The sequence below is a fragment of the Kogia breviceps genome, chromosome 13, assembly GCF_026419965.1.
Source record: "Kogia breviceps isolate mKogBre1 chromosome 13, mKogBre1 haplotype 1, whole genome shotgun sequence".
Lineage (NCBI taxonomy): Eukaryota > Metazoa > Chordata > Mammalia > Artiodactyla > Physeteridae > Kogia > Kogia breviceps.
In genome coordinates, this window is record NC_081322.1 from 84896156 (window position 1) to 84916593 (window position 20438).

The 20438-nt window shown below is 46.3% G+C and overlaps 1 protein-coding gene across 3 annotated transcripts in view; it reads right to left on the bottom strand.

The window, feature by feature from the left end:
• The window catches only part of LOC131767983 (1-acyl-sn-glycerol-3-phosphate acyltransferase delta), a 1414884-nt gene that overhangs the window by 47155 nt on the left and 1347291 nt on the right, over positions 1–20438 (bottom strand). The window lies entirely within an intron of this gene.

The window sequence follows — 20438 nt, forward strand, 5'->3', positions numbered from 1 at the left end:
CATTTTCTCTTTGCTCAGGGATACTTTGGAGGGAATTATCTGTGCCACTTGCCCTCTTCAATAACCACATCCATTATGCTGACTGGGTACACCAGGGGTCCCTCCTTCACCCTCTGCAAGGAATCGGGGACAAGGAAGTTGCAACTCTGCATTCAAACGAAGACCCATCTGTCCCAGGGCCATCCGGAGTGCCGCCATCCCATGGCTCTAGTCTCTAAGAAGTGTATTCTACCCAAACTCGTAAACAGAGAGAGCCTACTGCTGGAGCCGAAACAACACACTGCAGCCTGGGAAGCTGACACGGGCAAGGCTAAGCCAGCCAGCCGCCCCCTCCCCAGAGCAGGAACAGAACTGCAGCCCCCTGCAGAGGCGTCTTGCAGAGATAAACCTCCGAGCCGAGGAAGCCATCACCCGTCCAGCAGTGTTACAAAGGAAATCTTGTCTCATTGATCAACGCAGCTTCCCCGGCAATATCGATCTTCCAGGTCCTTCCTGGAGAAAATGAGCTGGCAGGGAAGTGGGGATTGGAGGCTTTTCAAGAGAGACTTAATTCTCCACCTAATCAGATAAGGCGAAGGTTAAGAAGTCATTAATGAAAAAGGACAATTTTCCTCCGGATGAGATTAATGAGTGTCATGGTCCCAAGGGAGATGTCAAAGTACCGAAAGAAAAGGAAAGTACAGGAATTAATTTACTTTTTCTTTTACATCTAATTTTTATTCAAAGAGTACTTCGGGTTAAAAATAGAACACAGCAGTTAGAAAGTCATCGGTAACAACAGGGGAGACGGGCTTCTGTTTCTTTTATTAGTCACACTGGTTGGTTTTCAAGGCTGTCATCTGAATTCCCCACGATGAGCTCTATCTGCCTAAGAGGTGTAAGGAATTCCACAGCGGGTACCCAGCCTGGACTCTGAAGCAGAGCTTCTCCAACTCCCGCAGGCATTGGCCGCACCTAGCCAGGCAGACTCTTAGGTCTGAGGGGCTTGAATCTACCTTTTAATTACTCCAGGGTGATGCTGAGGCTGACCCTGGGGACAGGGGTAAGTGAATTAATGTGCCCCAACGAAGCCAGTCCTGCTCTTAACTCTGTAAATACATTAGCTGTAGTCAGTCTCTGAACAGTCCAAGGGGACGTCCCCCACTTTACAGTTAATCCATTAGACTTTGGTCACTATTCACCCATAATTCATGCCTTTTCCAGTGTTCCTCGGTGGCATATCTGTGTGCACGTGCCTCAGCCTGTCATTCCCTATCTGAGCCTTTGAAGGCTCATCACATGTGCCTCCTCCTCCAGGAAGCCTTCCAGGCCTGACAAGCCTGGAAAAGCTGGCTTTCCTATATAAGCCCAATACACATTCCTATATCCTGTACTGGATGCATGGTTACCTATTACTTTGTAACAAGTACCCCAAAACGTAATGCCTCAGAACAACAATAAACATTTATTATCTCTGACAATTTCTGGGGTCAGGAATTCAGGACTGACATGGCTGAGTGGTTCTGGCTTAGAGTCTCTCAGGAGGTGTGCCCATCAACAGACGACTGGTTTAAGATATGTGTGTGTGTGTGTGTGTATACACACACACACACACACACACACACACAATGGAATATAACTCAGCCATAAAAAAGAATGAAATACTGCCATTTGCAGCAACATGGATGGACCTAGAGAGTATCACACTAAGCGAAGTAAGTCAGACAGAGAAAGATAAATATCATATGATATCACTGATATGTGGAATCTAAAAAAAATGATACAGGTGAACCTGTTTACAAAACAGAAATAGACTCACAGATATAGAAGACAAACTTATGCTTACCAAAGGGAATGGGCGGGTGGAGAGGAGAGATAAACTGGGAGGTTGGGATTAACAGATACACACTACTATACATAAAACAGAGACTTTCCCGGTGGTGCAGTGGTTAAGAATCCGCCTGCCAATGCAGGGGACAGGGGTTTGATCCCTGGTCCAGGAAGATCCCACACGCCGCAGAGCAACTAAGCCTGTGCGCCACAACTACTGAGCCTGTGCTCTAGAGCCCACGAGCCACAACTACTGAAACCCGCACACCTAGAGCCCGTGCTCCGCAACAAGAGAATCCACTGCAATGGGAAGCCCTCGCACCGCAACGAAGAGTAGCCCCTGCTTGCCGCAACTAGAGAAAGCCAGCGCGCAGCAGTGGAGACAAAATGCAGCCAAAAATATAAATAAATAAATAAATAGGTAAAGAACAAGGACCTATTGTACAGCACAGGAAACTCTGCTCAGTATCTTGTAACAATCTATAATGAAAAAGAATCTGAAAAAGAATATACAGCTCTATATGTATGTATGAATCATATGTATGAATCACTGCTGTACACGTGAAACTAACACAACACTGTATATTAATTACGCTTCAACTTTTTAAAAGAGAAAGAAATATCAAAAAGAAATTTGACTGGGGTAGAGGATCTGGCTCCAAGGCAGCCACTCACAGGGCTGGTCTGTGGGTGGAGACCTCCGTTCCTCTCCCAGAGCGGCTCGAATGTCCTCACGACCTGGTGGGACCTGGTGGTGAGCTGCCCCCCGTCGCGTCGCGGGAGTGGAGGCGACAGAGGGTCAGCCAGGCAGAGGCCATTTTCATGGCCTCGCCCTGGAAGTCACAGACTCCTCTCGGTGCTCAGGTCACTAGAAGAGAGTCAGCAAGCCCTGCCCACTTTCCAGAGTTAGAGGAATTAGGCTCTGCTTTTTGCAGGAAGGATTGTGAGATACGTTTAGAATTACCGTCCCCGCGACAGACTGTGTTTCCCAAAGATAGCTGTATCCCGCATGCTCCTCTGGAGTGAGGCCACTGCCCCATCAAGAGGCAGAATCGAGTTCCCCTCCCCTTGATTCTGGGAGGGCCACTAACGGGCTGTAACCAACAGGATGTGGTGGAAGTTAACTGGCTGGCTTTCAAGGCCAGGTCATAAAATCCAGAGCGCGTGTCACCCCATGAGATAGGACGCTCACTTTGGGAGCCCTGAACTATCAGCTAAGAAAACCTGTTACCTTGAGGCTGCCACACCATAAGGAAGCCCAGACCACGTGGAGGGAGTGTTCAATTAACAACCTCAGCTGAGGTCCCAGCCAACAGCCCACCCGACCCGAGAAAAATGACGCCCTCAGGGTTCCGGCTCCCAGCTCTTAGGTCTTTCTACTGAGAACCAGACATCTGGGAGTAGAGTCTAGGCCTTCCCACTGGGCCCTGTTCAGATTCCTGACCCACAGAACCCATAGGCATATAAAGGTTGCTTCAAGTCACTAAATTTTGGGGTAATTTGTTACACAGCAATCAGTAACTGGAACACACACTGCATTATAACTATTTATTCTCTCTCTCCCCTTAGATCGTTAGTCTGCAAGCGCTTCTAGGTCACAGGGTTGTGTCTTACTCCTTCTTATAAAGCCAGCACTCAGAACAGTGCCTGGCATGTAATATGTGTTAAACAAATGTTTGTTAAGTGAATAATGAATGAATAAGAGGTTGTGGAGTTTTGCCAGGATAGTTCTCTTTGGCTGGAATTCAGAAGAACCACGGTTGGAACAGAACTGCACCTGCCCAGCTGAGATACCCATCTTCCTTGCCCTGGTATTGTAGAGTTGTTTGTTGTAGTTTCATCCTGCCTTTCTTGTGACCTTTGAAATTCACCCTGAAAGCATTTAATCAGGGACTCTCTCTGCTCCATACAAAGATGTGTATCATTAACATACATAAACAAATCATGATTAAAACATGGTTGTGACCACAAAGCCAAAAAGATATTTATGTTTAATTTTGATGCTAGGTTGTTAAGTGTTTGGAAAACAATTTCAAACTCTTGAGTTGATTTTACCTTCTTAATTTTAGATATTTAGATATATAGGCTGGAAGTTGTGTTGGAAAAATTAAAATTTTTCTCAGTTGCATTCAGGAGTTGAATGCCTTTACTCTCCATATTAATAAATGCATACAAAGGGGATTAATAGTGTTTGTTAACATTTTGTATATCTTTATATAAATGTGTAATATATTTTATTATTTTTTTTCCTTTTTTTTGGGGGGGTGGGGAATATATTGTAAACATGACTGAAGTTTGAGAAAATGGTCTCTAAGTTAGTCTGGATGGACGTTTCAACCACTGCATTTTCAAAATGTCTTTCACTTGCTCCAGTGCCTTTTTAAATTATTTTATTGGATTTAATAACAACAAATACCTCCAATTTAACAGCTAAATAACCAATTTTATAAGTAGCTCCAGCCCTGAAGGTAAATACTCCAGTTACTACTAATCCCCCACCAAGCCTCCCTTTCCCTCTACATTTACCCCGCAGGCACAGATAATTATCCAGAAACTGCACTCAGCTTGCATCATCACATTATCTCATGATTAAGCTTAACTCTCCCAAATTTTACAAATGCCAATTAAATCTAAAAAAGCAAACAAAATGTCAGTCAAAACTGATCTATAGTTGTTTGTCATCAGCAGCGGTTTTAAAAAAAAAAGTGTTTTCTCAAATTCAAAAAAGGCATATGCTTTGGTGTCAAGCATAGTAGTAGACGTATGCTGTGCTGTGCTTGACAAGAGGCGGGAATAATTTTTTCCCCGAATTAAACGCGTGTTTGCAGTGAAGAAAAGCTTTGAATGATATTTTCATTCCTTTCCTCCCTATTGTACTACCTTAGAAATATTAGAGTCAGCTATAGGAATAACTGCAGTTGTAGTTAAAAAGAAAAAGCAGAATCACCCCCAAATCTGAAAGATTATCAAGTTTAAAAATACACCTGCTGTGAATGCCTACATGACACTGCTGATTAAAAAGCACTGAGGAGGGCTTCCCTGGTGGCGCAGTGGTTGAGAGTCCGCCTGCCGATGCAGGGGACGCGGGTTCGTGCCCCGGTCCGGGAGGATCCCACGTGCCGCGGAGCGGCTGGGCCCGTGAGCCATGGCCGCTGGGCCTGCGCGTCCGGAGCCTGTGCTCCGCAACGGGAGAGGCCACAACAGTGAGAGGCCCACCTACTGCAAAAAAAAAAAAAAAAAAAAAAAAAAGCACTGGGGAGAATCGAAGGATGCAGCGGGCCTCAGCCTCACCACCAGCGACTGAGCAGGAGAGCCTGACGGTCCATCTGTGGACACTCTATGTTGTAAAGGAATGCTGACTTGCCCAGGGTCAAACAGATAAATGATTTACTGGCACAACTGATCCCCAAACACATAGCTTCCACCCCTAGTCCACCCCGCCTCCCTCCAGGCTGCCCCCCACACACAGGGGGCATGCATGCCCCCCTGACCTCAGGGTCCCGTGCAAGCTGCTCTCCAGGCTCAGTCAGGGAAACTGAGGCCGTGGAGCCAAATGGCCAGAACCAACCCCGAGTTCCTTTCACCTCTAACTCCTGATGCTGAGGGTTGAGCATTCTCTTCCTGCATCAACTCTGGGCAATAACTCAGGCAATATCAAAGACGACACAGAGGGACACTTCTAGGTTAAAAGCCTGAAAGAGCAACACTCCCCAGCCAGAGAGGGCAGAGGCCCTGACATGCATCTCAAGTAAAAAGGAATCCAGTTATTTCTACTCAAGATGTCTCCAACTTGCATGGAAGTTTAACTAGATAAACACCTGGTTTTAAAGCAAGAAGCAGTAACAGTTTCAGGGGGGAAAAAAAGGAACAAAGGAAGGAAGGAAGGGAGAAAGAAAGGAAGGAAGGGAGAAAGAGAAAGAAAGGAAGGAAGACAGAAAGAAGGAAGCAAAGGGAGGGAGGAAGGAAGAAAAAGAGAAAAAGGCAACATGAAATTCACTATTGGCAAAAACCAAAACATCAAGTTAAGGTAAATCAATTTTGAGAAACAGTAGAGGAAAAAAGCCATTGTAAGAGTTGAAATTACAATAATAACAACAAACATGCTAACAGAAGACCTTCTATTCTTTTTTGGCCTCCTTTTCAAAGTAGTTGCTTCTAACACGGGACATTGAAATAGTCCTTCTACACTTCCAGCTCCTAGGCAAGATGGAGTAGACACACTTCTTCCTGTTCTGCAAACTAGAGGGCATATTATATACAGAAGGAACATAAGAAGACTCTGAAGGTGGAGAGAAGGTGAGGGTCAGCTCAGGATCTGAGTGAAGACACATTGGCGAGTACCTGGCATTCACATATACTTCTTCACATGTGCCAGGCTGTGTTGTAGATGCTGGAAATGCCAATGACCGGAGAAGCCTGCTCTCTCTACCTAAAAGACCAGGGAAAAGGCAGTCTAGCAAGACAGAACACTTCTAGATGTTAACTGCCCTACCCCCACCAAACATAATGGAGAGAAAACCGTGGCCGCACCCTGATCCCCATCAGCAAAGGCCCAAGTGGGGAACCATTTTCAGGCTTTAGTGAGGCACCCCTCCAACTCCTCCACCTGCTGGGTGGTGTCAGAGAAGGCTGATTGGGGAACTGGAACTTTCACCATCCTCCAGTGGGAACACGGCTCCCTGCCTCAGACATAATGAGGCACCCCCTCTGCCCCACCCCACCAGGGCGGTGTCAGTGGAGGCCTGGTGCCGAGTCCAGACGCCCACTTTGCCCAGCAGTAAAGAGGCACCCTTCACCCATACAGGGTGTTCGTGGAGGTCTAGTGGAGAACCTAGACTTCCACCCCTGCCAGGCAGTAGCAAGGCAATACCCCTTTTCCTCTCTAACACAGTGTCTGAGGAAGTCTGCTAAAATAGATTGAAATAAGATCCAGAGTCTCAAAACATAATGCCCCAAACATCCAGGATACAATTAAAAATCACTGTACACACCAAGAACCAAAGAAGGCTCAACTTTAATGAGAAAAGACAACTGACACAGACCAACACTGAGACAAGACCGACACTGGAATTATGTAACAAGAATTTTAAAGGGGCCATCATAAAAAATGTTTCAACAGCAATTATGAACACACTTGAAGTAAATGAAGAGCTGAGAGTCTTGGCAAATAAACAGAAAATACAAAGAAGAACCAAAGAGCAATTTAGGAACTGAAAAAGCAACAATCAAAATAAGAAACACAATGGATGGACTCAAAAGAGGAAAGAATCGGTAAACTCGAAGATGGAACAGTAGAAAGTAGCCAGTCTGAACAACAGAGAGAAGTGAGGCTGAAAGACCGACTAAGATAGCCCTTCTAGTCACTCAATGGAATATTCCAAGGAATTCCAGTGTTCTTAGAAAGTATAAAGCTATTATCTAGGCACTATTTCCAGATGTGAATTTAAGAGTCTTACATTTCCCCAAATCTTTGTAGGCTGAGTTGATCTCTCCTGCAAAAAAGAGTGGGCCCTCACACAGTGATTCTACTAATCCTCTGGAAGTACAATTGCTAAAACGTCTTTTGCCTCTTTAAAAGTAGCAATGGAGCACTATTTACAATAGCCAGGACGTGGAAGCAACCTAAATGTCTATCAACAGATGAATGGATAAAGAAGATGTGGCACATATATACAGTGGAATATTACTCAGCCATAAAAAGGAATGAAATTATGTTATTTGTAGTGAGGTAGATGAACCTAGAATCTGTCATACATAGTGAAGTAAGTCAGAAACAGAAAAACAAATACCGTATCCTAATGCATATATAGGGATTTTAAAAAGCGGTACTGATGAGCCTAGTGGCAGGGCAGGAATAAAGATGCAGACGTAGAGAATGGACTTGAGGACACAGGGAGGGGGAAGGGGAAGGGGAAGCTGGGATGAAGTGAGAGAGTAGCACTGACATATTATGGGGAAGGATGCACACCTCTGTGGCTGTATTAAAAGTCATTAAAATGTACACTTTTAAACGGCTGATTTGTACGGTATGTGAATTATATCTTAATAAAGTTGTTAGAAAAAAAAAAAGTAGCAATGGAATCAGTGAAGAGCTAGGAGCCCCTCCTGCTCCTAGTGTACTGGCTTGTGCCCACCTGTTCTCTGGTGAGTACCAGGACCTCTCTCCTCACCCCAACACTGAGGCCAGTTCTCAGGGAAAACAAACCTCCCAGGTCACGTGATCAGTACCGGGGGGGGGGGGGGGGGGGCGCGGGGTTGTCCTGTTTTTTTGTTTTGTTTTGTTATTCAGGGCACCAGGCTATTCTATGAGATGCTATAAAGCTGGGTAAACATATTCGATAAAACAAGTATATTGCAATGAATTAATTCTTTCAACAAATACTTATCAGTGCTGCTGCGTGCAGCAGCTGTTCTACAGCTATGACCTCGGGGCAGAGGTCCCTGAAATAAGCTCAAATTCCAGTGAAGTGGGGGCTGGGGGGGTGGAGAGAGACGATGATAAACATTCAATATAAAAAATGAATTAGTATATTAGCAAGTGACATTCCCCTGCTACAAAAAGAAATGATAGAATAGTGTACGGAGAACGGGGCTGGGTGGGGGTCGGTTACTGGGCAAGGGCGATGGACAGTGACTCGGAACGAAGCGCTGGGACCCACTGGCAGAGCAGGGCAGGTGTGAGCAGCCGTTCAGCGGGCAGGGCTGGGTTCTGAGCGCCACACTATGTGGTGTCTGTCAGCAGTGCCCCCGCCAGGAGAGGGAAACGCAGCCCGTGGCTCGAGTGAGAGCTCAACACTAAGACGTACAGATTGAGAGCGATCCAAGGGATGCCCTGAGGATCTTTGTCTTTCGTGTTCTTAGAAGAGGTAGAATAATGAGAACTGAAGCAGAGATCATTTCTGAGGACTTACTACTTTCCCCCAGCTCATGACCCCGTCAGCATCGCTCAAGACGAGGCCGGGCTGAGTTCAGATTCTAAGACAAAAGACACTGTCGTTTAGTTTAAAAAACAGATTTTTCTGAAAACCAATTTTACCTTTCAGTCTTTTTTAAATATGAAATTAGCCACCAAGAAAAACACTGTAGTACTAAAAAGTAAGCTACGTGATATTCAGATAAGTCTCTCAAGACGTTTCTACACGGAATTACCCTCCCAACAGGTGCCTGTATGTCTGTCATCTCTGCAGTGTTGGCAACCCTTCTTTTATTCCCACATTAAAGTCCTTTGTTCTTTAAAAAAAATTTTTTATCGAAGTCTCGTTGATTGACAATGTTGTGTTAGCTTCTATTGTATGGCAAAGTGATTCAGTTAAGTATATAGAGATATATTCTTCTTCATGTTCTTTTCCATTAGAGGTTATTACAAGATATTGAATACAGTTCCCTGTGCCATACAGTAGGACCTTGTTGTCTGTCTATTTCATATAACAGTACTGTGTATCTGTTAATCCCAAACTCCTAATTTATCCCTCCCCCCCGCCCCCCTTTCCCCTTTGGTAACCGTAAGTTTGTTTCCTATGTCTGTGAGTCTGTTTCTGTTTTGTAAATAAGTTCATTTGTATGATATTTTAGATTCCACATGTAAGTGATAAAAAAATATTTGTCTTTCTCCGTCTGACTTACTTCACTTAGGATGATCATCTCTAGGTCCATTCATGTTGCTGCAAATGGCATTATTTCATTTAAAGTCCCTTGTCCTTAATAGCTCAACACAACACACATATGCACACCCCTTATACAAATGCACACACACACAAAAACACACACACATGCCAGACGGTATTAACATCTGCAGATTTGAGGGTTCCCCTCAACGCACAACACTCAAAATTTAAGACAGAATCCAATAAGGCGTGCAACAACTCCTGTCTCTAGAGGCCAATTTGAGTCCACTCAAAACAACAATTAACACAAATGCTTGCAGTGGGCAACTTGATTGAAAAAGTGACTATCGTTCATCACTCAGATTTTCAAGATTCACAGCTACAGGAAAAAAATTAGAAGAAACAGAAAATAATCAGACATGCTCAAAAGAAAACTATTGAGCGCCAATGGATTTAAATAAAGAATTCTTTCCCAAGTATTTACATATGGCACAAAAATAGTTAACTTGAATTCCATCAATTCATAATTGGTAACAATTCAAACAGAAGCCTGGATGAAATGTATAGCTGCCCAACAGGAAAAAACTTAATAATCAGATGAAGCAATCTAATCAGAACCGCCGTGGAGAACCGTGGAGAACGTAAACAAAAAGGGTGAGTACACACTGGAAGAAATCCCTGCAAACATCACCATGACCTTGCGTGTCAGTTCCTGGGAAAACGCATCACATCCAACAGGGAAGGCTGGCTTTGTCAAGGAAACAGAAATGCAAACCAAATGGGAAAAGCTGGGGTGCACATAAAATCAGCTTGAAACCTGGTGGTAAGAGATCAGAATGGGGCTGGAATGAGGGAGGTTCCTCATCAAAGTGGAAACCTGATGTGTGGCAGGAGTCCCCTCCCTCCAGAGGACAGACCAGAAATCCCAGAGCCTGGCTCAGCTACTGCTGGAATTAATCTGCGAGCTCACAACAATTTCTCCGACAGTTTGCGATACAGTATGTGTCACGGGTCTGGATAAAAGGGTTTAATGACCACTCATTTATGAGGAAAGGGTTGCCGAGCCACTAGAAAAAGTTTTTGCAAATTTAACTACAAAATGTGTACGGTGGTGACAAAGGCAGAAAGACGAGGGGATTTTTGCTGTCCCTTTGTTACTCATCTTGACAGCCTGCACCCAACCTTACAAACGACGAGGAGCTGGAACCAGCTGAACGGGGCAATCTGAAGGCACAGGCCAGGAGAGACGGAGAACGAGAGTCAGAACTAGACAGGGCAGGAGGGCACTGAGACCATCGCCCCAGGTGACAGCCCTGGGGCGTCGGAACAATCCTGTGGAGGCAGAAACCAGTCCCTGCCTTGCAACTGCCTGGGCTGAGCTGAATACCGGGAAAGTCACTTCTTTGGTCTACTCTGCGTTTCCCCATTTACGCATTGGAAGAAGTCCATCGGCATCATGTCTGGCCTCCGAGGAGCTGCCAAGGGCGTATTTAATCCTCAGGCCAGCAGTGACGTGCCTGGGACCTGCACTCAGCGGTCAGAATCCCCGCTGGGGGTGTGCCTGCGAAAAGGACACTATTTCAAACGATACTGTACTGTGTTTCTAGTTGCAGTCTTTCAGAAGTAAGCCCTGTTGCCTCCCAGACCTATTCTGCTAGCTTTCCTTAGGCAGGACTATGATTAAAGGCAACAGGACCAGCCACTGCAGTTTGGTAAAAGAGTTCACGTCCAGCTTGATGCCAACAAGTGTTTCTTTTGTAACTATGCCCTTTCTATAATATTTTAAATACGGATCCACACCCCGCAAAGGGAATAGCTAGAGTCTTCTCATTTCTACAGGCCTGAGTAACAACTGTAATACTCATTATTGACCGAGGCGCGTCCTAAAACCCAACCGCGACTTAGTGGGGGAGAGACTGCGCGCTTGACAGCAGGAAGGAGCCACGTGGCGGGGGCGCGGGTCACGCGGGGAGCGGGCGGCGTGGGCTGGCGCAGCCCCTGGCCAGAGAACAGCCTGCATGGGCCGGAAGGGAGGTTTCTGGCCGGGCTCTTCCGTCCTCTTCCAGGGCTGAGACAAATGCTCATATTCTTTTTGCAACTCTGAGGGTGGCCTCATCAGGAAGCCGTGGCCACACGCCCCTCGGCACCCAGACGGTGGCAGGCCCCCTGCAGCCTACCTACCACGTGACTGTTCCCGGCCCGAGTCCTAAGGCCGGAAGGCATCCTAGAGGTCCTCTGAGCAGCGCCCCCCGAAAGGTCAGCGGTTTGAGCGCCTTCCCCTCCCTGAACGTCAGTCCCGGTCCGCACCGAGTTCGCGGGAGGGACTCCCAGCTTCCCGAGACTCCTGCTCTGTTCCTGTCGTTAGCGGGTTTGCACGTGTTTCTGGTCACTCCCCAGATGCTCAGCTCCTACCTTCACAGGTTATGAGATACACCTGGGCCCTCTTCCAGCACCGACAGCCACGCAGCCTCTCGGGCCCGTCTCCCCGCAGCCCCCAGTCTCCCCGCAGCCCCCAGTGTCTCCTCCCACGATCGCCCCGCAGCCCGGGCGTATCCTCCTCCCGCGCTCCGGGTATCAGAGCTCCGCCGAAAGCACGCTCAAACCCAGCCGTCCCACTCTTGGCTGACTAGGTGGGGATTAAGGCAGGAATACCTTCACATTTGATTTTTACAGCACATTAACATTTATTTCCCTCCTTTTACAAATGAAAAAATGAAGCCCAGGTCACCAAAGTGGCTAGGCCAGTGCAGTTTTGTTAGGGCACACGTGAGCGGGTTACCCCTCCATGGCCCTGGACACAGGATGCTTACATCAGACCTCCAAAAAAGCTACATGGGAACCACCAGGGAGCCTAAGAAAGTCCGAGAAGATCTACTCTGAACGGTGCTTTCCACAGGAGGCAGCCAGGTATTCTGAGATGGGAGAGTGGGATAGGATATATTTTAAAATATTGTGATAGAACACCAAAGCATTTCTAGGATTTTTTTCTTCAAAACAAAATGTGGAAGTGGGGAAGACTTTTAATCTACTATCTGCCCCCCTTTCTGGAGAACTGGGATAGGACCAGAGAACAGAGAAGGGATGCTCGAAAATGTTTGAAAAGCCTCCAATGTATCTTGGACACAAGATACACTGAAATAGAGGGAAATATGGAAATTCTTTTGGCTATCAGTATTCCCTTTGCTTTGGAGCTTGTTTCTAATGAAGGCTGTTTCCCCCTTGCTTCTAACTGTGCTATTTAAATTCTATCTCCGGGATGCTGACACCCAAACCCATAGGCTAAGGCAGTGGTCTTCAAATGATTTTGACTGTTTAAATTTTTTTAAACTATGCACAATTAGCATATGCAAATTTTATACACAATAAATTTTTGTTTTATATAATTTATAAAATATATACAATTTTTAAATCTTATCTATATATATGATTAAAAAAACATAAATTGGAAGCTCTAAGGTTTTCTTTTTATATCCTAATGGCTCATCTTGTTTTCCTCCTGGGGAATACCCAGCCCACTTTGAAGATCACACCCAGCTGTCTCATGAAGTTACAAGACACCAAAGTCAAACTTATAACCTAATTTGAAAGCTGTAACCTAAGTCACAAGTGCAATTTAATGCCTGCAAAAACAAATGGGCACCTTGGCTGAGATTTAATTTATTTATAAACCACATCAACAGCGAAGACACCTTGCTCTAAGGTAAGCATCTGCTCACACAACTCAGTATCACATTTGTATTCCTAAATCTGCTGTTTCTTTAATACGTCTTAATACATCTATTTGAAATTGAGTGATTAAGCTCTCTTTTTAAAATACAAGATAACTTTTTCTTAGGAAGAATCACATGTATATCCTGTACTATGAGTAAAACATATATATTTACATGTATACACACACACATATATTTAAGATACAGAAATGGATTGTTACTCAAAATAAACAAGGCATGCTATAGCACAGTCATATTACTCGTTTTTAAAACTTAAAAAAAATCCAGTATCCTCACCTATCACTCTCCTTTCACTGAATCAGTTGCATAAAATGAGGCCATTTGTATATTTACCATGCTTCCAATCGCCAGGCATATCAACTATATACCTGTGATATTTATTGATGAATCGAGCTAGTAACACACTGATGTAATCATCAGCTCTCAATGCCAATATTTTTTTCCCCTATATAAACAAAAGGGTGTTGACACAAAAGGCTAATTTTGTAACAAGCTTTGCGTGGAAAAGGTCGGCAAAGTAAACACCCAATTCTAAACAAAATCCTTCCAGGAAGAACTGAGCCTGAGTGTAACACCGATCACATTGGATCTGAAGGGAGCTGGGGAGACGGCTTCCGGGATCCTTCAGAACGAAAGATCCAGGTGTGCGCGGGCCAGCAGAGCAGACTGCCTGGGCCAGATGACTTCATTCCTGTTACTTCGTTATGCAAAGCAAGGAGAGGAAGAAAAGATTTGTGACCCCTTTATGGCCGGAGAGGTTGTTACTAAGACAGACCTGAGCACTGCATTATGGGCAGGCAATTCCCTTACCCCCATTCATTCACCTGGGAGAACGTCTTCTAGGTTCGAAGGACAGTTTCATTCTAGTTTTCCTAGGCAGACTGCTCTGGTGATTAGCCAAAGCAGTTCTGGACTTAGAGAAAGAGTACGCAGAGAGATAAAAATAAATGACAGTTGAAAATACACAGAACCCAGGATGAAAGAAACCTACAAGCCTTCGTCTCCGTTCATCAGAAGATCTGCCCCACGGGCCAGCCTGGACACACACGTGCTGGTCACTGGCTGGACCAGTGGGACTGCTGCCTCCAGATGAGGCTCCTACACTCAGCCACCTTCCTCCACGTCCAGTGTCACCAGCCCCACTTCCCTCATTGGAGATCCCTGACTTTAAGAAGCAGGAAAGAGGGATTCTGTGGCTTTGGTCCATAAATAAAAAGCAAGGTCTTCTGTCTGTATAATCTCTCATTCCCTGTATTGCCAGTAAAACAATGGGGGGAAAGGGTAGCAGAAGCCCCGCGAGGGGGGAGGGGAAGGGGAGGGGGGAGGGGGGAGGGGAAGGGGAGGGGGAGGGGGGGAGGGGAAGGGGAGGGGGGAGGGGGAGGGGGAGGGGGAGAGGAGGGGGGAGAGGAGGGGGGAGAGGAGGGGGGAGGGGGGAGAGGAGGGGGAGGGGGAGGGGGGAGAGGAGGGGGAGGGGGAGGGGGGAGAGGAGGGGGGAGGGGGGAGAAATAAACAGAGCATCACTCATGTCGGTGCTCTACTAGGGCCTTAACTCTGCACTTCACTTCACAGGCACAGTGGGAGAAAAAAGACTTAGAACGCAGAGCGCATTGGTTTTCTGGAGCTGCTGTAACAAAGTACCCCAAACTGGGGGCTTACAAAGGGAACTACGTCTCAGGGTTCTGGAGGCCAGAACCCGAGATCACAGTGTGGGCAGGGCTGGGGCCTGGGGACAATCTAACACAGACCTTTTCTGACATCTTGGGGGTGATAACTATTGTGACAAGAGAAGGAGGCAAACCTGCTCGTAACAGAAAAGAGTGAAAAGTCAGCTTGGACTATAATAAGAAAAAGCAGCCGTGCCATTAATCAAGCTGCGAAGAGACATGGATCAGCCGGCCGCCAAGTGAACAGCTCGTATTATTTCTCCCAAGATCACACTGGAAAATGCCACAGCGACCCCCTCCTCGATGGATCACTTTCTTACCAAAGACACCCTGGACTGGCCTTGTATTTTCCTGGCACGGGGGCCACGCAGCTGTGGCCCTCGCCTCATGACACACACAGCGATGTGTCTAATCGCCACTTCTCCTGGTCCTGCTCAGAAACGGAAACCTCAGGAACACCAACCCCTCCTCCCTGTCTGAGACACCCCCCTCCCCCTCTCCCCCCAACCCCGGCCAGGATCCATAGCTATGTGGGTCCTCTGGGTAAAAGGGGAGGATTGCTTCCCCAGGCCTGCTCCCAGGGGAGCCATGTGCCTCTGAGAAATCCCCCGCCAAATGGATCAATGACAACTTCCTTCTGGAAAGCAGCAGCCGGAGGAAGTCCAGGAACAGATCCTGGGGGGCTCCTGGGGGTGTTCGCTCATCTGGAGTTCCCTCCACCCTCCCCGGCGAGGGGCCCCCTTCCATCTCCACTTCCACCTCAGCTGCTCCAGTGCCGTCCTTCTCTTCAGGGGGACTGACCAACGCTGGGCGGGGAGGCGCTGAGGACACCTGACGCCCACCTCACCTCTCCAGCTCTCCCTCGCCCATCCAGGGCTCCCGGCCCCTGTCCTGCTGCCTCCCGACAGCTGCGGTCTCCCCTGCCACAGCAGCACCAGCTAAGCTCAAAGAAAGGAAACTAATACGTGCCGAGAATCGGGAACTCATATCGGGACCTTTAAAACACAATTCTCAGCCTGCTTCAGGACAGGCTACGGTAGGAGAAGCGTTCTTCAATTTCGAGTGAGACAAAAGAAAGAAATGCACAAAAACAGCCAAATTCACACTATGGGAGACGGCCGTTTGGCCAAAGCATACCTGGCCAGAGGGCCCCAGGGCCCAGCCTGTAGCCCAGGAGAATGAGATTGATGGTGTGGTCGCAGTTGCGGGGAGCAGGGGGGTGCCCCAAGGACAGGAGGGAGGAGGAAGCATCTTCAGTGAAGTCCGGTTCCCACTGGGGCTCCGGGGAGGGCGTCTGTCAGCCACACTACTGAGCGCGCCCTTGGGTCACAACGCGGAAGGGACTTCTACATCCTGGGGTCTGTTATTGTCACAGCAGGAAGACTGACGTCTGTTTCAAGGGAGGACCCGTGGGCGGTATTATAGGTGGTGAAATAGAGCTTGCTTCTCCCCGTTCATGCTGAACCACTACCTACTACAAATAAAGTAGCCAATAACCTTCAAGTCAGGGCAGGGGGACACGGAAGAGAGGTGCTGAAAAGAGAGGGAAATATCTCCCAAGGGCAGAACCAAAAAGAACTAAAGTCCTTATTAGAAAAATATTGGAATCTTGGTCAATTCCACTCCCTCTCCTTTATTCAAATGTAGTTCATTTTTTAAAGTTACCTAAGCAGGTTAACTGCCATAATGAGAAGATACCCTTGCCTGTCCCCCCACCTCCCATCCCTTCCCCCAACCCCCTGCAATGCTCCTTCCCTCTATAGACACAAATTCCAGTTTTCATCCTAAATCTGATGAGCTTTAAACAGTTCACAAGGCACTTCTGTACACAGCATCTCATCCTGTTTTTTCAACCGGTCACGGTGACCCGTCCCGCTACCCTGTGCTGAACTCAGAGGGTTTGTGTGGCTCGCCCAAGGGGACAGCCTGTAAACAGGAGGGCAGGATGTCCTATGTTGCGTCTCAGCACTCCAGATCCTGACCCCTCCTCGCCACCACACGGCCTTGCCCGTTAGAGGCACCTAGTGGACCTGTGGATTGGACGGCCATGGAATCCACGAGCATCACGGTCCAGAAAAAGTAAGTGGCAGGCTTAATGCACAGAGCTGGTTAGCAACAGCACGGAATTTGGAAGCAGAGCACCGGGGCGGTGGGTGGATTGGGAGTGGTGTCTCCACGCAGTTGTGTGTCACCGGTCCTCCACGGAACACTACGGTCAGTTGCAGTCCTCCACACCCCCCTCCCCTTTTAAAGAACTCTGCCATTAATAATAGATTCTCCAAATTCTTCTCTGCTTTTTAAAACCCACAGTGTCAGAGGGGAAGGAAAACAAGGCAGCTGGTCTTGGCCACCTTTCCCAAGAGATTAAAGGACACATCCTGCGCCAGGGAAGGGTGATAGAATTCTACTCAGCTTCTCGTAACTTTCTTCCTTCTCCTCACCTTGCAAAAGCTCGCTGCATCCCCACTTCCTCACTGAGCGCGCTAAGCCAGCCTGTCTTAGCCTCCTGGGCCCACAAAGCTAGACGAAAAGGAAATAAAACAACCCTCCCAAAGTCAGCCACCTGGGTCAAATAAACTTTCAAATGGTTATTCCTGATGGCGGTCCTGGCCACCAGACTGAGATTCTCTGCTGTGTGTGTCCTGCTGGAAACCGTCTCTATGTGTTACTTACGTCAGAGTGGCCTTTTACACACCAGGGCTGGTGACTACTTTGGACTCACCTGGTGCAACAGCAAAAGCTCTTAACATTTTTTTAAAAAGGGGGCCGGCACGGCTCTATTAGTAAAAAGTGAGACGGCACAGCTCTATTAGTGAAAAGTGAGCAGGTGATGGAGGGGATCCAAGTCTCTAGGAAACAATTTTTTTCTTAAAAATCAGCTGCAAATGATGAATGCTACTGATCTTCTAAGCTTTAGAGTGATTCATTAAACCCCATGAAGAGCTTTTATCTTAACTCGGAGGGAAGAGGAAGAGAGTGAAAGCAAACAGAAGGGGTCTGACCGCCGCTTATTCCAAGCTGTTCAACAGCCCACGCACCGCAGCCTCAGATGATCAACAGCTCAGTTGATCCTTGTCTCTTACACGTCTTTGGTTGTTGCTGTGAAACACTCGGGGTATAAGGAAATCTATTAACCAGAGAGGACAAGTTCCAAGAGAGAGAGAGGAGAACAGCTTCGTATCTAACACACGCTGGGATGCCAGGAAGGGAAAAGCCGGGGAAGGCATATGGGGGAGCTTTCCTCGCTATAATGAGTGCGGCAGCCAAACCCAGGACACGCCACCTTCCCCTTCTCCTCCAGAGAGAAGCCCTCCCTTCCCTCAGGGCTCGGCACAAGCCCCTGGAAGCTTTCCCGCGGGGCAGTAGGCACACAGCGCTGTGGGACGTCCTGAGATAGGATGTGCCTGGATGGACGCGCTTCTGAATCTTTTGTGAAATTTCACTGCCTGCCCTCCATTTCACCCTGGCTGGGGAAATGCCAGTGGCTCGGATGGTTATGTTTCATTTGGAATCATTCTAAATAATTTAATTAATTTGTCATGTTGAAAAATCCACCTTGCTTTCTGAATCTGCTCCCCATCTTAATTTCCACCAGAGGCACAGAGGCTACGCTGCCCTGAGAAGAATATTGACTTGGCCTTGCTGAAACCTTGGTATGACTTCACCATCTACCGAAAGCGAAATAGAGTATGCTCTTAGGAACTCTCGTCCCAAATCCTGTCTCTTATTTCTCGACTCCAAATGAGAAAGTCAGTGCTTAACCACCCGTTTGAGATTTAAATAGGGGTTACGACAGTGCAAATACACATGATTTCAAATTGCAAACTGACAGATTTGGGACTCTCCATAGGTGTGTACAAATCATACAAGTGCAGGTTTTGATGAAAAGTGCAATCAGCATTGCTTTGTTAAATTTCAGTTTTCTTTAAATAGGCACTTAAGTGTAAAAAGACACTTAAAATTATCAAGTAAATCTCAGGCTATTATCTCCTTCTCTTGATTACACCAAGTCTTTTCTCCTCAAACAGCTACAATCCAGGTTCCGGCCATCTCCTATGTTATGGTAAAATGTATGAAAAGGAAATTTGCATTACCCACGATTGCACTGAACGAGTGGCTGCACCCAATAGGCCACAGACACATGGATTAAAGATACATTTTTTTGTAACTGTGATTTTATGATCTTATGAACATTCTCAAGACATTTATGTAAAACACTACGATCCAAGACATAGTCCGTCTAGCACACAAACCCCATCAGAAATAGTATCAGACATATCTGCCAGTTCTGAGCTCGTGACGGAAATTACGAACAAGCATGTTTTTATCATTTGTTCCTCACAAGATTGTACTTTGAAGTTTCAAAAACAACTCAATGAATCAGTAGTAATCCATTTGGATAACTGTATGCAGCTTGTATTATTTTAATTCAGATTTAAATCTGATTGCTTCATTTTAAGGGTTTCAAAAAGATATCTATAATTTTGGACTCTTGGCATAATCTAAGGTAGCTGAGATTTTTAAATTGCTCAGTTTGAAAGAGCTCATTTAAAAAAATATATTCACACTCCTATATGTAATTGGTAATGATGTACACTGCATTCTGTGCTGTTGAGAAGAGGTACAGATTTCCGGTCAATCAGCAACACCAAACTCATCTCTAGACATCCCAATACTCAGATTCATCTTGTATCATTTTCATTTTTGAAATTCAGGCCAGTTGAATTAGTCATGTTTAAAATAGTCTATTATAATCACACACACACACACACACACACACACACACAAATGAATGTATATAAAACTGGGGAAATCTGAACAAGGTTGGTGGATTGTGTCAATGTCAGTTTTCTTATTGGGGTATAGAACACTAGTCATACAAGAGATCACCACTGGGGAAAACTGGCTGAAAGGTACATGGGATCACTGCATTATTTCTTACAATTGCATGTGCATCAATTATCTCAAAAATTTAAAGAAAAGAAGGAAGACAGCAATATATTATATCACCATTTAGTTTTTAAAAATATGTATATGTCTTATGTATCTATACATATACAGACTTACCTGCATACATGTACAAACATAAGAGCCATACATACATGTCTTTGTATGTGTGTATATATCTTTCTATATATGTGTGTATATATATGCTACTTCTGTAAGGATACCTAAGAAATCACTAATGCTGGTTGTTTCCGAGGAGGAAAACTAAAGAAAGAGAAACAGAATGCTTATTTGCTTTTCACAGGATACCCCTCTGTGCCTGTTGAATTTTGTGCTATTGGCATTACTCATTCAAAAAATAATTCTTTAAGAGTGAGAACAGGGCTTCCCTGGTGGCGCAGTGGTTGAGAGTCCGCCCGCCGATGCAGGAGACGCGGGTTCGTGCCCCGGTCCGGGAAGATCCCACGTGCCGCGGAGCGGCTGGGCCCGTGAGCCGTGGCCGCCGAGCCTGCGCGTCCGGAGCCTGTGCTCCGCAACGGGAGAGGCCACAACAGTGAGAGGCCCGCGTACCGCAAAAAAAAAAAAAAAAAAGAGTGAGCACAAAATAGACATTTAGAACCTAAAACAAACAGAAACAAACCAAAGAATCTTAGCATACACTAAAAGCCTTAGCGAACCCATGT